General features: G+C 45.8%; 1 protein-coding gene across 2 annotated transcripts in view; it reads right to left on the bottom strand.

Annotated features, from left to right (window-relative positions):
- The window catches only part of LOC146859674 (astacin-like metalloendopeptidase), a 565,544-nt gene that overhangs the window by 206,333 nt on the left and 343,322 nt on the right, over positions 1-15,889 (bottom strand). The gene's annotated exons all lie outside the window — the stretch shown is intronic.

Below are 15,889 nucleotides of genomic sequence, written 5' to 3'. Positions count from 1 at the left end.
TAACCTAGGGAGCTACTGATGAGTGGTGTTAGACTGTGTGTGGTTGATGATCTGGAGTTAGAGGTATGAAGCTTCTCCTTCTTCTGAAGGCATCTGTGGCTGACTCGAACTCTAACGGGCCGCTGTTAATTGCCCAGCTCACAGTTACTAGTTTTTCAAGTATAGAAAGATAAAATGTTGTGTTGAATCTTTTGGCCTTCAAACTCATGGTCTGCAGGCTTCACATGTCACTACAGCAGGCACTCTACCCAACCATCCACCAGAGAGAGATCAAAGCAAAAGAACAATCAGAGCTTTATGAGGGCCAGTGTCATGTCACGTCTGAGCTATGTGGTGGGTTTGCCATTATAATTATAATGCAGTGAAGAGGCTCAGCCAACTTTATTATGGAAACCATCTTGGAGTCCTGGTCTTGAACAGCATCGCCTGGTCCTCACAGCTGCAGCGACAAGTTCACCGTCAACCCTCCTGCCTCTTCCGGCATCGGTGGTCATTGGTCTTCTATGCCTCTTGTTCACTCCTGTGTGACATATACTCTATCCCCTCTGCTTGCAGGTATTCCTCTTCAAGAATCCACTCCTGGATTCCACCGGACTCTTTCACCTTCTTCATCAGCGGCATCTTCACTGAAGCCCTCCATTGTGGTCTACGGCGGTTTCCAACGTCACTTCGCACCTATGCACCGGCTTTCCTGGTGTAGCTATACTGGTTCCTTTGATATCCACGGGTGGGGTGACTCTTTAACCTTCCATCTTCCATGGGGTCTCTTCAGAGTGCAACCGCACTTCCCCATTGACTTGCATTGAGTACACAGCTGTGTTTCCACTCTGCACACAGAATCCGTGGGGTTCATGGATACTTACCTCAGGTGGTTGCTTGGGTCAAGTCTTGACTTGGGTCACAGTTTGCATTCCACTTTATTAGTATATAGTTTGGTCTCCCTCTGGAGACCACTGTGTATTTGTGCTACTTACCTGTTCTCCTTTTGAAATATTGTGTGTATTGTGTTGATATCTCCCAGTTGGAGATATACCAATGTGTTAGTGAGTGTGTATAATAAATATAACAGTTTTTATAATTACACTGTGTGGTTCTTTTTCAGTTAACCTAAACCACGTGATTAGTTCTGGTAAAACAAGCTGCTTAACACCTTCTGGTCTAAGCCTAAAGGCATCTCTCCACAGCTACCACTTATAGAGCTTTCTATGGTTTTCTAAACCCACCAAAATCCCCATAAGAGTTGTCTGGATTAGTGCATGGTGCTTCTATAAAAAAAGGATGCACCATATACTAAGCCAGCCTTCCTCTTACTTGATAAGCCCTGGGTCCCTGCCAATCAAATTCCAAGGGCCTGTGTTCTTTCCCAGAACTGTAACTTTGTACCCATAATTGGCTCATCTCTTGTCACAGGTAAGTCCCTTGGAAAAGATACCATGGCTACCAAGAGCAGAAGGACCAGAGAAGGACTCTGAGTGCTGCAGTAACTTTTGTGCCACCCTTAGAGACCATAGGGTATAACATCCATACACTGCCATTGCACACTGCATGTTTTGATGCAGAGGAAAGTGAAGAGCAGTCATGTCTGCAACCCACTGCCCAAAGCCTAGGTAAGTCACCCCTCTGGCAGGGTGCACTAGCCCTCAGGTGAAGGTACAGTAGCATGAGCCCTGTACCACTACAGTGTCTAAGTCCTTTCTTATACATTGTAAGTGTAGTAAATCTATGAAGATTTTATGGTATGGGAGTTGGTCATTATGAACAATGGCTTTTCTAAAACCTTGGAAGTTTGGTAGCAAACTTCTCAGCACATTCAACCCACAGTGATGCCAATGTGGGATTTAATGAAAAATATACCCAGATGGCATCATAGTGATGCTCCCTGAAAATCGCCCAGACCTGGTGTGGTTTCTGAATGGCTGCCTGACATTTGCCACCACCAGACAGGCTTCTGATGCCCTTCCAATTTTGCCCACACAGATCTTAAATATTTACCCGGCTCTTGCATGCAACACGGGGATTGATGGACCCCGCCCCTGTTAGTCTGCAGCCTTCCTGCTCCCCTCACCGGATTCTCCATTAATACAGATAATATACTCCTTGGCCATTTTAAGCACTCTGTCAATCAAATAAGGAGACACTGTTCCATAGGAGTAGAAAGGAGAGGAAACAGAAAACGATATGTAAAGAGGGTCCTAGGCTAGACGAGACCCAAGTGTCGAGAGGAGAAGCAGAGTTTTTCTCTTGTTGCCCTCACACACCCCGAAAGGTGTCATGCTTCATCATCGGGTGTTTTGCTCCTCGTCGGGCCGGCGCTGCAATGCCCTATGGGTCCCCCGAAGGGTCACTTTGGCGGAGATATTTTGAGAGAAAACGCTGTTTGGTGCATGCGAGTGTGTGGTATAGGTCCTAAAAACAATGGTGGTGCAGTGGTGTGTGTAACGTGATATTTAAAAATGTCTAAGGGTTGCTCAAAGGATATTTTTAATGAAAGGGGGGTTGGCACCCTTGACAGGCTAAAAACCCGTAGGTTAGGTGTTACCTTGGTGGGCTTAATGTCCCAAAAGGTAACTACAATGTGGTCAATGTGGTCGACATGTTTCGTGCCCCTGCGGTCCAACCGGATCCGTGGCGCTTCCTCAGGACCAACTAAAAAGTGAAGTGTGCGTGAAAGTGATCTGAGGGATACTAGCCACAGTGTGTATCCGGGCGTTCAAGGTCTAAGTAACCCTGCTCTCTGTACTGTAAGATTGAGATCGCTCCTGGATACTGCCTAGGTAAAAAACTAAAACAAAAGGAAAGGAGAAAAGGACAATATATCAAGGTTTTGTAGGGGCAGGGGAATGTAGCCTTGCCCCAGAATCTGTCCTCAAAATCGACATAAATTAATAAAGCTGGGTACGAACCAGAAATGGACAGTAAACAAAAAGTCCCCCCAAGACTAGGTAGGACGTAGGGTCTCAACGATAAGCGAACAGAATGCCTGACCAATGGGCGAAGGCGCCCTGGTACAAGTGGCCTCCCGTTGCTACTTGGAGTCACCTACTGCTCCCAGGGTTCTCTTGTAGAGATACTGTCTGCATTATTACCCAGAACAATCAACATTGTATCACTGTTGAGTCAAAGTGGCGACTCAGCAAGGGTGATGGTAAGTCACCCCCCGTTCGTGTCGCAGTGCCCAACTGCAGTCAAAACACTCACCTAAAGCTAAGGAGATAATTGCTCCATAGACTAGGGGACGAGCGTTCACACCTTCTTGGGCTGGATGAGAAGTAATGAAAAACATGGATGCCCTAGTAAATATCAGCTCATGACTTGGTGCCGACCGTACGGTCTTGATCTTAGTAAATCGAGTCTGATGCCAAAACGCCGCATAGAGCGCGATTCTACTTACAGTTTTGCTCTGGTGTGGCTTCTAGCGCACCTACCCGAACCGTCCTCCTGTCTGGAATAGAACTGAGTCTCAGTACCGGCTATATATGTAGTCCCGGTGTGCTTCATTTTGGCGGTACCTCTTTCCGGTCCGTATCCGAAGCAGTTGTGTTCGCGGTTGTGCGCATGCGCAATGGCCAGACATGCGGTTTTAGCGCATGCGTTATCAGCGTATGAGTGCGTGTTATCTCATCTGCCTCCTGCTTGAAGTTTAGTTGCAGTTTGCGGTGATAGTGCAACAAAGGGGGGGGTATGGGGGAGGAAGAGGGGAGGGGGGGATGGTGTAGGGGTAAGGCAAGTGTGTGATGTCATCAGAGTCTCGTGTGAGACACAGTCTCTGATCGTCTGTAGTGCTTCAGGACATATGGTGTTGGTGGTTGTTAATGCCATTGGTCCAAGTGCGGAGCAAGGTCATGTAGTCGGTCTCATAAGACAGATGATCTAAAGAGTCGTAATCACTGTGAGGTGGATCATTGTTACCCCGTATCATTAAACACTCAAGTAATAGTGTTTTGGTTTTGTGTGTGATCTTGGGCCAAATGGCGCTTGTAGCGTCTTGTTACCTAAAAATCATGATCACAGGAAAATGGATCGTTGTCGGTCAACCCTTATAATTGTACACTAAACTCATAGTGTTGAGTATGTTACTGTAGATACTAGCATACAGGGGTATCCCCACAAAGGTGTAATAGGGGGCCTTCTGTGTTATTCTGGAGTGAGGGGGTGGCTCATATGGAAGAGTCAAAGCCAGAGATATGTGTGAGTGGTGCACGAGCTGGATAACATCTCGAGCATGTGTGGTTACAGTTCGGTCCATGGTAACTCATCATTAAGACCTTGTTCATGCGTTCGTAGACGGTGTACCCATCGTTGTTCTCGGCGTAGTAAGGAAGTATTGTTCCACAGCTGATTGCTCTCCAATATTGTCCATTTGATGTCATCACAAGAATGTCCCTTCTCGATGTAGTGATTGGTTAGTCTTGTGGCCGTTCTGCCCCGTCTGATCGTACTCCTGTGTTCACTGATCCTCGTTTTTACCTGTCGTGTAGTCATTCCCACATAACGGAGTGAACATGGACAGGTGATAAGGTAAACACAATTTCTGGTGTTGCAGTTTGTGTGTTTGCATTGATCCCATGTGAACTCGTTCAGGTTGAGGGTTGTGGTGTGTTGGGTGAAAGGACAAATGCTGCATGTCCCGCAGGGGTAGTGGCCCTTTACCGCAGGAAGGTCCCATAGATTGGGTTCCTGGTGGTTGGTCTTGGGTCGTGGCCTGGTGTTGATCAATTGGTCACGTAAGTTCGTGGTTCTTTTGAAAGCAAATCTGGGTCGTTCTATCGTCAAAGTGCCAGTGTTCAAGATCTTCCAGTTGCGATTCACAATGTTCTTGATTTTATTAGACAGTGGTGTGAAGGTTGTCACGCATGTGATGATGTTGTCGGGTTCTTTCACCCTATCCTCCATCAGTGCTTGGCGATTGTTGTTCCTGGCTCATTTACGAGCTTGCTTCACAATAGTGTCTGGGTAGTCCCTCTGCTGGAGGTTTTTTGTCAGAGTGTTGGCTTGAATGTCATATTCATGAATATTGCTACAGTTACGGCGGATTCTGAGAAATTGTCCGTAGGGTAAATTCTCCCTAAGGGCTTTGGGATGGTGGCTATGGAAACTCAAAAGGCTATTGAGGTCGGTTGCCTTTCTGTAGGTGGTGGTATGGAGCTGTCCTTCCTCCAAAGAGATGAGGAGGTCTAGGAAAGGGATTTCCTTCTCACTCGCTGTTTTGCTAAAGCGTAAGTGGGGGTTCAGATTGTTTATCCACTCGAAGAATTCTTGGCAAGTTTCAACATCCCCTTTCCAAAGGATGAGCACATCGTCGATGTACCGTTTCCAGGTGACCAGTCTGTCCTTGTAGAGGTTGTTGTCCGTGAAGATGTTATTTGCCTCGAAGTGTGCCATATACAATCCCGCCAGGCTCGGCGCGAAGGTACTCCCCATGTTGGTCCCTTGTATCTGGTGGTAGATGGTGGTTTTGTACATGAAGAAATTGTTCTTGAAGGCCATCGTGATGAGTTCCGTGATGAATTCTGCAGGGGTATTGGTAGGGAGGTTGGTCTCATGGAGTAGTTGTTCTACTACTTCAATGGTGGCGTTCTGGGGGATGTTCGTGTATAATGCCTCCACATCCAATGTCATGAGGAGGTTGATGGTCTCCATATTGTTACTGTTGATCTGTTGTATGAGATTGAGGACATCTCTAGTATCTTTCATGTAAGCTGGAGTGGCCTGGACCAAAGGGCGTAAAAAATAATTGCTGAACTTGCTAAGTGGTTCCAGTAAAGAGCCTATGCCGGAGACAATCGGCCGGCCTGGTGGCGGAATGGTGCCCTTATGGATTTTGGGTAAAAGATAGCAATATGGCATACTAGGATCCTCATTCACCAAAAATCCCGCTTCTTGAGGTGTGATCCAACCCTCGTTCGTTGCTTCGTTGACCAGGATCCGTATACGTGAATGTAGTCTATCAGTAGGATCTGTCTCCAGTTTTTTTTATAATATTCAGTGTTGCTGAGTTGTCTGAAGCATTCCTTCTCATAATCCTCAACCGAGAGGATAACGGTGGCCCCGCCCTTATCCGCCGGTTTTATAATGATGGTTTCATCATTGGTGAGAACCGTGTGGCGTAGTCTTTTGGGCAAGTTGTCATAGACGGGGTTTCTTTTGAGGTTGTTGGCCTCCTTAAGGACTGCTTTTTCAAAGGTTAATACCTCGCTGGGGACCATTCCTGCTGAAGGAGTCTAGTGTCCTGGCGTTCTGGGATGGGATTGTTGCTAAAGAAAGATTTTATTCGTATCTTACGAAATAATTGTTGGAGTTCTTCGTTCATGCGAAAGTTGTCTTCTTTAGGGGTGGGTACAAATCCCAAACCCTTCTCCAGGACGGTGATTTCGTCTGTGTTGAGATGTCTGTCCATTAAATTCACGATCAGGGTCTCGGGTATGTCGTGGTCCGTGTTGTTCTTTGTTGTGTCTTTGGATCCTGCCATTGCACTTGTTTCTGTCTTCTTCTTCTTCCTCTGCCTCGCCCCCTGCCTCTGTTCTGAAAAGGAGGAGGCGCATTAGGGAAAAATGGTTGTTGGAATCCCGGATGTGGGCCTGGATATGCTGGGTACCACATGGGGCCCTGTTGAGGGTAAGGTTGTTGGGCATATCCGTACATGGGTGGCATCGGTGGTGGAGGGAGGAGTCCTGGTTTATTGGTGTTCCTTCCCCAACTGCTGTTGCTAGAGTTGCTGTACATTGAGCAGCCTGAATTGGCTGACGACGTGGAGCCATCATCTGAAGCTGCATCGCTATCTGTTGGTCTGTAATCTTCTTTGGTATTGGGGTATAATTTCTCTCTGTCGAATCTTTTGATTTCCTTCTGTAATTTCGACACTTTTTGCTGTTGAAGGTAATCCCGATGGTCCGTCATTTCTGCATTTATCTCGGCTAGATGGGTCTTGTAGGCAGTGATGCTGATCCCGGTTTTTAACCCATTCTCCGCAATGTTGATTTTGATGATCCATGCCTCGGAGAGGAGTTTAGTGGTGCCAATGATCAGGATCAGCCAGTCACGGGTGCATCTACATGCGATCTGGCTCCATTCTCTGCGAAAAATAAGGTCTCCCAGAGAAATTCTGGGTGCCGTGCGGACAATCAGGCCATTAGGTGCAGTGTTTGCTCGTAGGTATTCCATCAGGATCGTACCGTGCATGGCAATTTACACTTGTAATTTCTTCAAGGATGCCAGGGAATTCCAATCACCTTGTGTCGATGTACTGGCTATATTGCCCTCACTATCCAATAGTGAGGGGGTTCTTAGGATCTCGGCCACGACATCGTCGCCGAAGCCAAGTTCCAAGTTCTCCCCCATGATGGAGGTGGTCATGTTTCGTACTCAGACGGAAAAGAGAAGAAAAAAGGAGAAACAGGGAAAGTAGGGTCCCTCGGCTGTGTCGCCGTGCTATAAGTCTATATAGAGAGAGGGGGGGGGGGACCAGGAGCTTGATGTGGTCCAGTGTCTGTGCTCCGTGTATCAACTATGTCAATCAAATAAGGAGACACTGTTCCATAGGAGTAGAAAGGAGAGGAAACAGAAAAAGATATGTAAAGAGGGTCCTAGGCTAGACGAGACCCAAGTGTCGAGAGGAGAAGCAGAGCTTTTCTCTTGTTGCCCTCACACACCCCGAGAGGTGTCATGCTTCATCATCGGGCGTTTTGCTCCTCGTCGGGCCGGCGCTGCAATGCCCTATGGGCCTCCCCCCTCTCTCTATATAGACATTTTAAGCACTCTCCTCATCGATCCCTTGGGGTGGTGCAGGGCACTCTACTTACACTGCACTGTTCCTTTGTCTCCCATTAGTTGATTATTGCTTGACTGATACCTGGCCTATACTTGATTAATTCACCCTTAGTCCAGGCAACCAGATTGATTCATCCTTTCTGCTGGACCTTTTAGGCCGCCCGCATGACCTTTTCTTTGTTAACTACAGGTAGGTGTCCATTACCTGTGCCCTATCTTTCCTTTATCTACTTGCTACGGGCCACTAATCCGCTTAACCTATTCTCCTCTCCCTTTTCCCCTATACAGCACTATTTTGAAATTAGTGACCATTACCCTGATGATGACCTGAAATTAATCAGGTTGAAACACCGTCGACTACCCAGCACAGAACTTTGGCGCTGTTGTGCTCAATTTATTTATCTGAATCAAAAATACCGATTTTGTATATATTTGTATTGTATTACTGACCACATTATTATTTGTTCTTACCCTTTCGCAGTTCACGCTGTTATTTTTCACCCCTGTGTCACTGCGCTGTTCACTGTCACTAGCACATCCAGTGCACACTTGTGTGGTATGGTCACTGTATATTGAATTGTACTGTAGTGCTCTTGCAACTGCCTACAAATAATAATTGTTTCGCTTCACCTTTCCCGTTGTGGTCTCCCTTCTTTTGCTCCCGCCTTTTGTGATGTACACTACTATTTTAATTGCCCTGTTCAAATGATTTCCAGGTGAGACATTGTTGTTTTGTGACAAACTTCACCCGGTCTCACCTGGGTTAACGGGTTTACTCCTGTAGTTGTTCCTTTTTCCGAGCCTGAAGCATCTTTTTTTGAACCGGAGATCTCCATTGCAATCCACAGGGTCCCCAACGTCTTCTTGGCACTCTGCATCCAGCCGCCTCCGTGCTGTTGGTGGTGTAGCTCCTGTGCTGGTTGCTGGCCTCTGCAGTGCTGGTTCCTACCCTAGGAGCTTTGCTCCCGAAGTTAAATAGCCTGCTCATGAGCAGTCCCTGACCGAAGGCCCCCTTTGCCCCATTGACTAGCATTGAACCCCTGCACTCTGCACCCGGCTGCCCCAGTGCAGCTGGTGGTGCAACTTGAGTGCCTACCTCGACCTTGGGGAACCTTGGTCCTAACCCTGAAGACTCCTACTCGTGTGTCGAGTATTTACCTATAAAACTGATAACCATTTTTCTTCCGTAGGAACCAATGATACACATTTTTGGCCTTAAAATGTTCTTTGTCGACCTGCTGTTTTGTATGCAGAAAATGTAACTAAACCGCAAGCCTTAAAAAAGTATTACTTACCTTGTATTGTGAGATTCCTGGCTTTGTATCTAGGCATAGCACCCCAAATAGATTATGTAATCTAAAAGTATTCTAAAAGTATTGCAAAAGTAATTACTGTGTAATTTTCACTGCTTTTTGAACCAATACAAACCTGTAAAGATTACAAATTAATTCCCAATTGCACTTCATGAAATGTTCTATGATTGAAAGTATATGGGGTGTCCTCTATCGCCAATTATTTTTGCCTTGGTGGTGGAGCGCTTGGCCTGTGCATTGCAAAGCCAAGTAATGGATTGGGGCATCATAGCACACAATCAATGGCACATCGTCTCACTTTACGCTGATGATGAGCTGATATGCCTTTGGGGTCAACGGACAGTGTTATAGTTTAATGGAACTACTGGACTGCTATGGATGCATCTCTGGTCTCAAAGCAAATTGGGGGAAATGTATTTTGTTCCCAATGACACCCCAGACTCCGGAATAAAGGGCAGGCTTACCACAGGCCCCCCTCTCTTGGTCTTATGACTCTTTCAAGTATTTGGGAGTACAAATATATCACTCCCAGGCACATTAAATAGATGGCAATCTGGGAAGAGCAATTACCAAAGCTCGCTCCTCTATGGCCTTCTGCATTGAACTGCCACTAACCCCAATGGGGCGTATAGCAATATTTAAAATGCTGTTGCTCCCTAGATTGTTGTATTTCTTTGCAGCTCTTCCATTTCCGTTGCCAGGTAGACTGTTTCAAGACCTGAAATCACTTCTAACATCTATAATCTGGGGCAAGACCAGAATCTGAGTTGCCTTCAGAAACTCTACGCCCCAACCGCAGAACTAGGAGCCCCTATCTATGAGCATTATTAAGCAGCCGCCCAGCTTCAATTGCGATTGGTGTGGCTGACAGGCTGTAACTGGGACGCTGGACACCCGACCTACCCACTCGCGATTTAGGAGTGGCTGTATGGCTCCGAGACAGTGATCCCGAAAAAAAAAGGAAATATATTAATGTCTACAGCATGTAGCTACTGGATCCGTTAACTGCTGACTAAGCACTCACCCCCATCTTACGCTCCTGACCTGCTGGCCGGAATGCTCCCCAGCCCTAATACAAGGGTAAGATGCCCAGAAATGGTGGACTAGACCTCGGCCAGCCTACCAACCTGGGGTGGTTTATTTGTCGACTCCACGCTCTGCAATTTTGCAAGTCTAGTGGATGACTATGGCACCCCCCAGGCTCATTCTTACTATATGCATCACTCACACATCAGTTATTTAGGACATGGGGTAATACACGCAAAGAACCAAAAATATCCAGTCTACTTCAAACATTATTAACACACCGCACAGGTAAGTAGGAAATTACTATGTTGTATAATTCTCTGGGACCAGCTACTGTATCCCTCCTGGCACCACTCAGAGAATACTGGGACGCGGCATTATCAACTACACTAACCGATAAACAGTGGGTGCAGTGGATAGGACTTCCTCAAATGGCAAATGTGGACAAAACAAGGCAAAGAAGTGAACAATCAAGGAAAAGCAGGAGAAAGCACTCAGAAAAACAGACGGAAAGCAGTAAAAAACAAGCATTGGCATAACCAATTGGTCTCGCTTTTGGGACCTTATAAGTGTTTAGCCAAGCTGCATATTACGCTGTGTAAGTGTTTAGCCATGCATCAAAGGAGGCTGTTGAGGAGATAAGGGAAGGAAAGGGGTTAACTATGATGTAATTGGGGTAAAACTACACGATCTAACTTTTACTACTTCTAGCATTCTTGTGAACTGACATCCCTCATGGCACTTCTAAATGAATAAATAGGCAGCCTGTTTTCCAGGGAGCTTCCTGGAAAAGCCAGTCTGTTAGTATTAGATCCTCGCCTGATATTAAATGAGGTGTGCAAAAACAACAGTTGATGGACAGAATGCAGAACAATGTCATACATTCACCCCAGTACAGAGATCTGGGCCTAAATCCATCGTTTTTTTGCTCACCATGCCTTTCCAGTTTGAACCCAGCCATATGCAAATCAGTCTTGACCCTGTGCCTCATGAAAACTGGTCTTAGGATGCTTGATTCCTGTCCAGGGAAGACATGGCCTGGCAGTTCGGTCTGGACTGTTCCCATGAGGCACCGGGTCAAGACTGATTTGCATATGGCTATGTCTGAACTGGGGTGGCGTAGTGAGCAAAATAACGATGGATTAAATCCAGATCTCTGACTGGGGGTGAATGTTTGACAATGTTCAACATTCCGTCCATCATCTTTTTGTGTTGCATTTTCACCCTAAGTGGGAAGGGTATGCCCAGACGTGGGTCCCGTGCTCACTACGCTCACTACGCCACTGAAGAGGGGTGAAACCCCGAAACTGGTCCTAGGATGCTTGTTTCCGGTCCAGGGAGGACCTGTCTTGGCAGTTCGGGCTGGGCTGTTCCCATGAGGCACATGGTCAAGACTGATTTGCATATAGCCAGGTCTAAACTGGGGTGGCATGGTGAACAAAAGAATGATGGACTTAACCCAGATCTCTTGACTGGGGGTGAATGTTTTGTTTTGTTCTGCATTCCGTCCATCAATTGTGTGTCTTTTGCTTTCTCGCTCTAAGTGCGCCAGGTATGCTCAGACGTGAGTCCTGGGCTCACTGTGCCACTGGAATCAAGCTATCCTGGCTGAAGAGAGGTGAAACCCCGAAACCAGTCCTAGGATGCTTGTTTCCGGTCCAGGGAGGACCTGGCTTGGCAGTTTGGGCTGGACTGTTCCCATGAGGCACATAGTCAAGACTGATTTGCATATAGCTAGGTCTAAACTGGGGTGGCATGGTGAGCAAAAGAATGATGGATTTAACCCAGATCTCTTGACTGGGGGTGAATGTTTTGATTTGTTCTGCATTCCGTCCATCAATTGTGTGTCTTTTGCTTTCTAGCCCTAAGTGCGCCAGGTATGCCCAGACGTGGGTCCTGTGCTCACTGTGCAACTGGAATCAAGCTATCCTGGCTGAAGAGGGCTGAAAGCCCGAAACCGGTCCTAGGATGCTTGATTTCTGTCCAGGGAAGACATGGCCTGGCAGTTCGGTCTGGACTGTTACCATGAGGCACTGGGTCAAGACTGATTTGCATATGGCTGGGTCTGAACTGGGGTGGCAGAGTGAGCAAAATAACGATGGATTAAACCCAGATCTGTGACTGGGGGTGAATGTTTGACAATGTTCAACATTCCGTCCATCATCTTTTTGTATTAAATGAGGTGTGTTCATAACCCTCGCGCATGGAAGACTAAGTAAGTATGTTTTGCTTTTTACTCTGTAATTCAGCATAGTGTGCTGGAAACGTTATTCGGAAAAGCAGCTGTACATGTGAAAGTCTCTTGGAAGCACGTGCTGTAACTACCCGTGCTGCCTGCTTCACACCGCCTGCTGCCACTTCATTGTATTACACCAATCCATGCCGACAGCCCTGCATTTCCCATGGACGCACCAGCAGCATACTGACTGAATGGAAAAGCTTTAGGCTTTTTTGATCACAAAAATTTGAATTGTACAGCCCACAAACATTGTCTGAAGATGTCTAGTTTAGCGAAGTTTTAAACTTTGGAAGAGATTTTTGATTAGAAAAAAAAAATAGTTCTCGTATTTGCAAGAGTTTAAGATATTGGCACTGTAAATGACAATGCTTTTTACTTATCTGTTTTTACAATTAACACAAATAAAAGGCATTGTCATTTACAATACCAATAGCTCAAACTCTCACAAATGTGAGACCTCGGCCGCCATTGTCCCGGGTTGCTTGTTAAGTGAAAGCGTGCATGTGACAAGTGTATGTCAGTGTGGCAGGCTAAGCACTGACCGTCACTATTAATAGTGTCCAAGCGCTGCCTCCCCAAACACCCTTTCTGTTGCACCCCAAAACCTGGACGTTTCAAATTGAACAATCTGGGTTACAAAGATGGTTCCCTGTCACAAGCGCACAGAAATCCTTGGCTGTAGGTGCTGGGAAGTTTCGGCCGGCCACGTGCTTTCTGGTGTAATATTAAAAAAAGCATTGGCAAAACCATTATGTCTTGGCAATGGCCAAGCTATTGGCATGGTCAATGTGAATTTTTTTTAGCTGTATGTTGGCGAGGTTGCGAATGTGTCATGTGTGCCGGTGTTCAAATGTGTTATACTATTACATTTGAGGGGGTGTCTGTGTGTTTTGTGTGCATGTTTGTGGGAACAATTGCCGTACTCAATACACTGACATACTGCATCTGCTAAGCAAGTAAAATACCAGTGCACACCTAAAAACCCAGGGGCTCATTTATGAGCCCCTGCGTCACTTTTGCGCCACCGGTGCGTCACTTTTTGTGACGCACCAGTGGCGTAAAACATGCGCCATGATGCGCCATATTTACAAAGTGACGCATCTACCTAGATGCGTCACTTTGTAAACCCCTGCGCTACATTATACCTGCGTCAGGTATAATGTATGCAGGGTGGGCGTTCCCACGTAAGTAAGCATCGTAGAAGTGACGCAGTGAAATCTACGAGATTTCACTGCGCCACTTCTAGGGTGCAAATGCGTCAATATCTTGCGCCTGCCTCACAGCAGGCATAAGACTGACGCAGGCCCTTTCACATGGGGCTTACCCCATGTGAAAGGATACATTGCTGGAGTTGCGTCACTTTTGTGACACACTCCAGCAATGCGTCACTTTTACGCCTACAGATACGTCAGAAATACTGACGTATCTGTGACTCCTTGCGACATGATGCGTCATACTGTAAATATGACGCATCATTGGAGTCGCGGGGAGGGCGCAGTGAAAAGTGACGCATCACTGTTTTCACGCAGTGATGCGTCACTTTTCATAAATGAGGCCCCCAGTGCCTTATGTAAATTCCCCAGTCGGCCTATTAGCATAAACAAAAGTCTTAATTTTGATAAAGTACACAAAATGGGGAAAACCTTGAAAATTGACAGATTATATCATTCATCCTGAATACCAATTTAGTGTATCTGTTTAAGTATCGCCCATTAAAAGCAGCCGGCTTAAGAGCAGACACAGTAATGTCTCAGTGCGGACAATGTAAGACAGAATTGAGAATAATGAGGTATGACTGCCCTACACAACAATCTCAACATTTAGGGAATTAGTTAAACACAAGCCGTGGTTCATCATCACACAGGCTCACTCCATCAACATGAAGATCACAAACTAAACAAACTTGAGCGTTCCATAAACACGCCACCAGTGGAAGTTGTATAGTGCGAGCAGGGCACACTCAAAATTGAGCCTCGCCTTTCAATGGTGCCTTGTTCTTCCAGTCTCACGCGCATGCACGAGAATCAACAAGCTGTAGATGGAACATACTTTCCTATAGCTCTCGCTACCTGGAATCACAAATGTAACCTCCACAGCGCCTGGATGTTTATGCTGCAAACTGGTCTACTGTGCTCTGATGGGGCGAACAATTCCCTCAGCTATGCGTTCTCCTGCAGTTTACCAACCAGAAAGGCCAGGTCGGGCTTACACTGAGGCAATACTTTAGAAAGGGAAAACAAACCATACAGGTTCGCCTGACTGTTGCTACTGAACGGTGAGAGTCAAAACAGGAGCGCTTGTGAAAAGTGCTCTAAAAGAACATTGTGTGAATCTCGCAGTACACCCATGTCAACATTGTGTGAATATTGCAGGCCACCCATGTCAGCAGTCCACTAGTCGATCTTTGTTTACTGGTAAATAAAGGGTGTTTCTTCAGGGATGGAGCTAGGCCTGTTAACTGGTGTTGAATGTGTTTACACAGATCATGTAGTGTACGGTTGGAAATCATAATAAAAAAGTCACGAGAGAAAGTTTAGAGATTTTTTTAACTTAATATCTGCCCATTGATACACCTCACCCGCCCGTGCCATTAAAGCAGCTGCAGAAAAGGTCACTCGCACTTGATGCTTGTTTTGTTTCATCATTGGTGTTTCGCATGTTATAACTAAAAGTACTACTGACTAATTATTAATGATTAAAAGTTTGTCGATTATTGACTAATCAACCTTATTAACAAGAGAATTACACGTGGGAATGCTATTGCATGGCTAAATAACAAGTGAACTAAGTTGGTGAGCAAACTGACAGAAAACGATTTTGCTTATGTGATGTTATGGTGTTTTGCGCTTATAATTAATATGCATTAATGGCTTTTTATGTCGCAAATGGCTGGATAAATACACACACATAAGGGTATTAGCAGGGGAATAACACTGTATAATCATTTCTATGCAGTAATTCTGTTTTATGTCTATTTTGCTTAAAGTTGTCCATTGTGGCCTGCCACAAAATGGCCACCATCCGCAGCCTGCATTGGAGTTGCTGGAAATTTACAGAAAGGCTTCGCTCTGCCTGTGACCTTGCACCTCCGATGAACTGAAAAGCCATAAGCATGAAAGACGGAAAAGTTGCTACGAAACCAACATAAACCCATTTTTGAAACAATTTCACCTAGTGGAAACATCCGTAAAAGTAGCAAATTAGTCATGGACGTTCAATTCTGCTATTCATTATTTGGGACAATCTATGTGTGAGAAAGTCTCGCACAATATCGAAAAAGTACCAAGATGACATTATTTCCGCCATTCATCCGTTCTGAATAACGAAAAGTTACTTTATAGAATGTAATTTTTAGTATAAATAATAGTAGACTAGAGAGGTCGAGCGCCACTTCTTTCCGAGCTGAGGATGTGAGGTCCCTATGCTGACGTAGAGGACGATGACTCTACATGACGACAGAAGACTCTAAATCTTCTACAGAGGACCGGTTCTGACTTAGGATCTGACTTTTAGACAGAATAGGTAAATATGAGAGAAATGAATT

The sequence above is a fragment of the Triturus cristatus genome, chromosome 3_1 (genome assembly GCF_964204655.1).
Source record: "Triturus cristatus chromosome 3_1, aTriCri1.1, whole genome shotgun sequence".
In the NCBI taxonomy this organism is placed as follows: Eukaryota; Metazoa; Chordata; class Amphibia; order Caudata; family Salamandridae; genus Triturus; species Triturus cristatus.
Note: the sequence above shows the minus strand (reverse complement) of the source record. Positions and strands in the feature narration are given on the sequence as shown.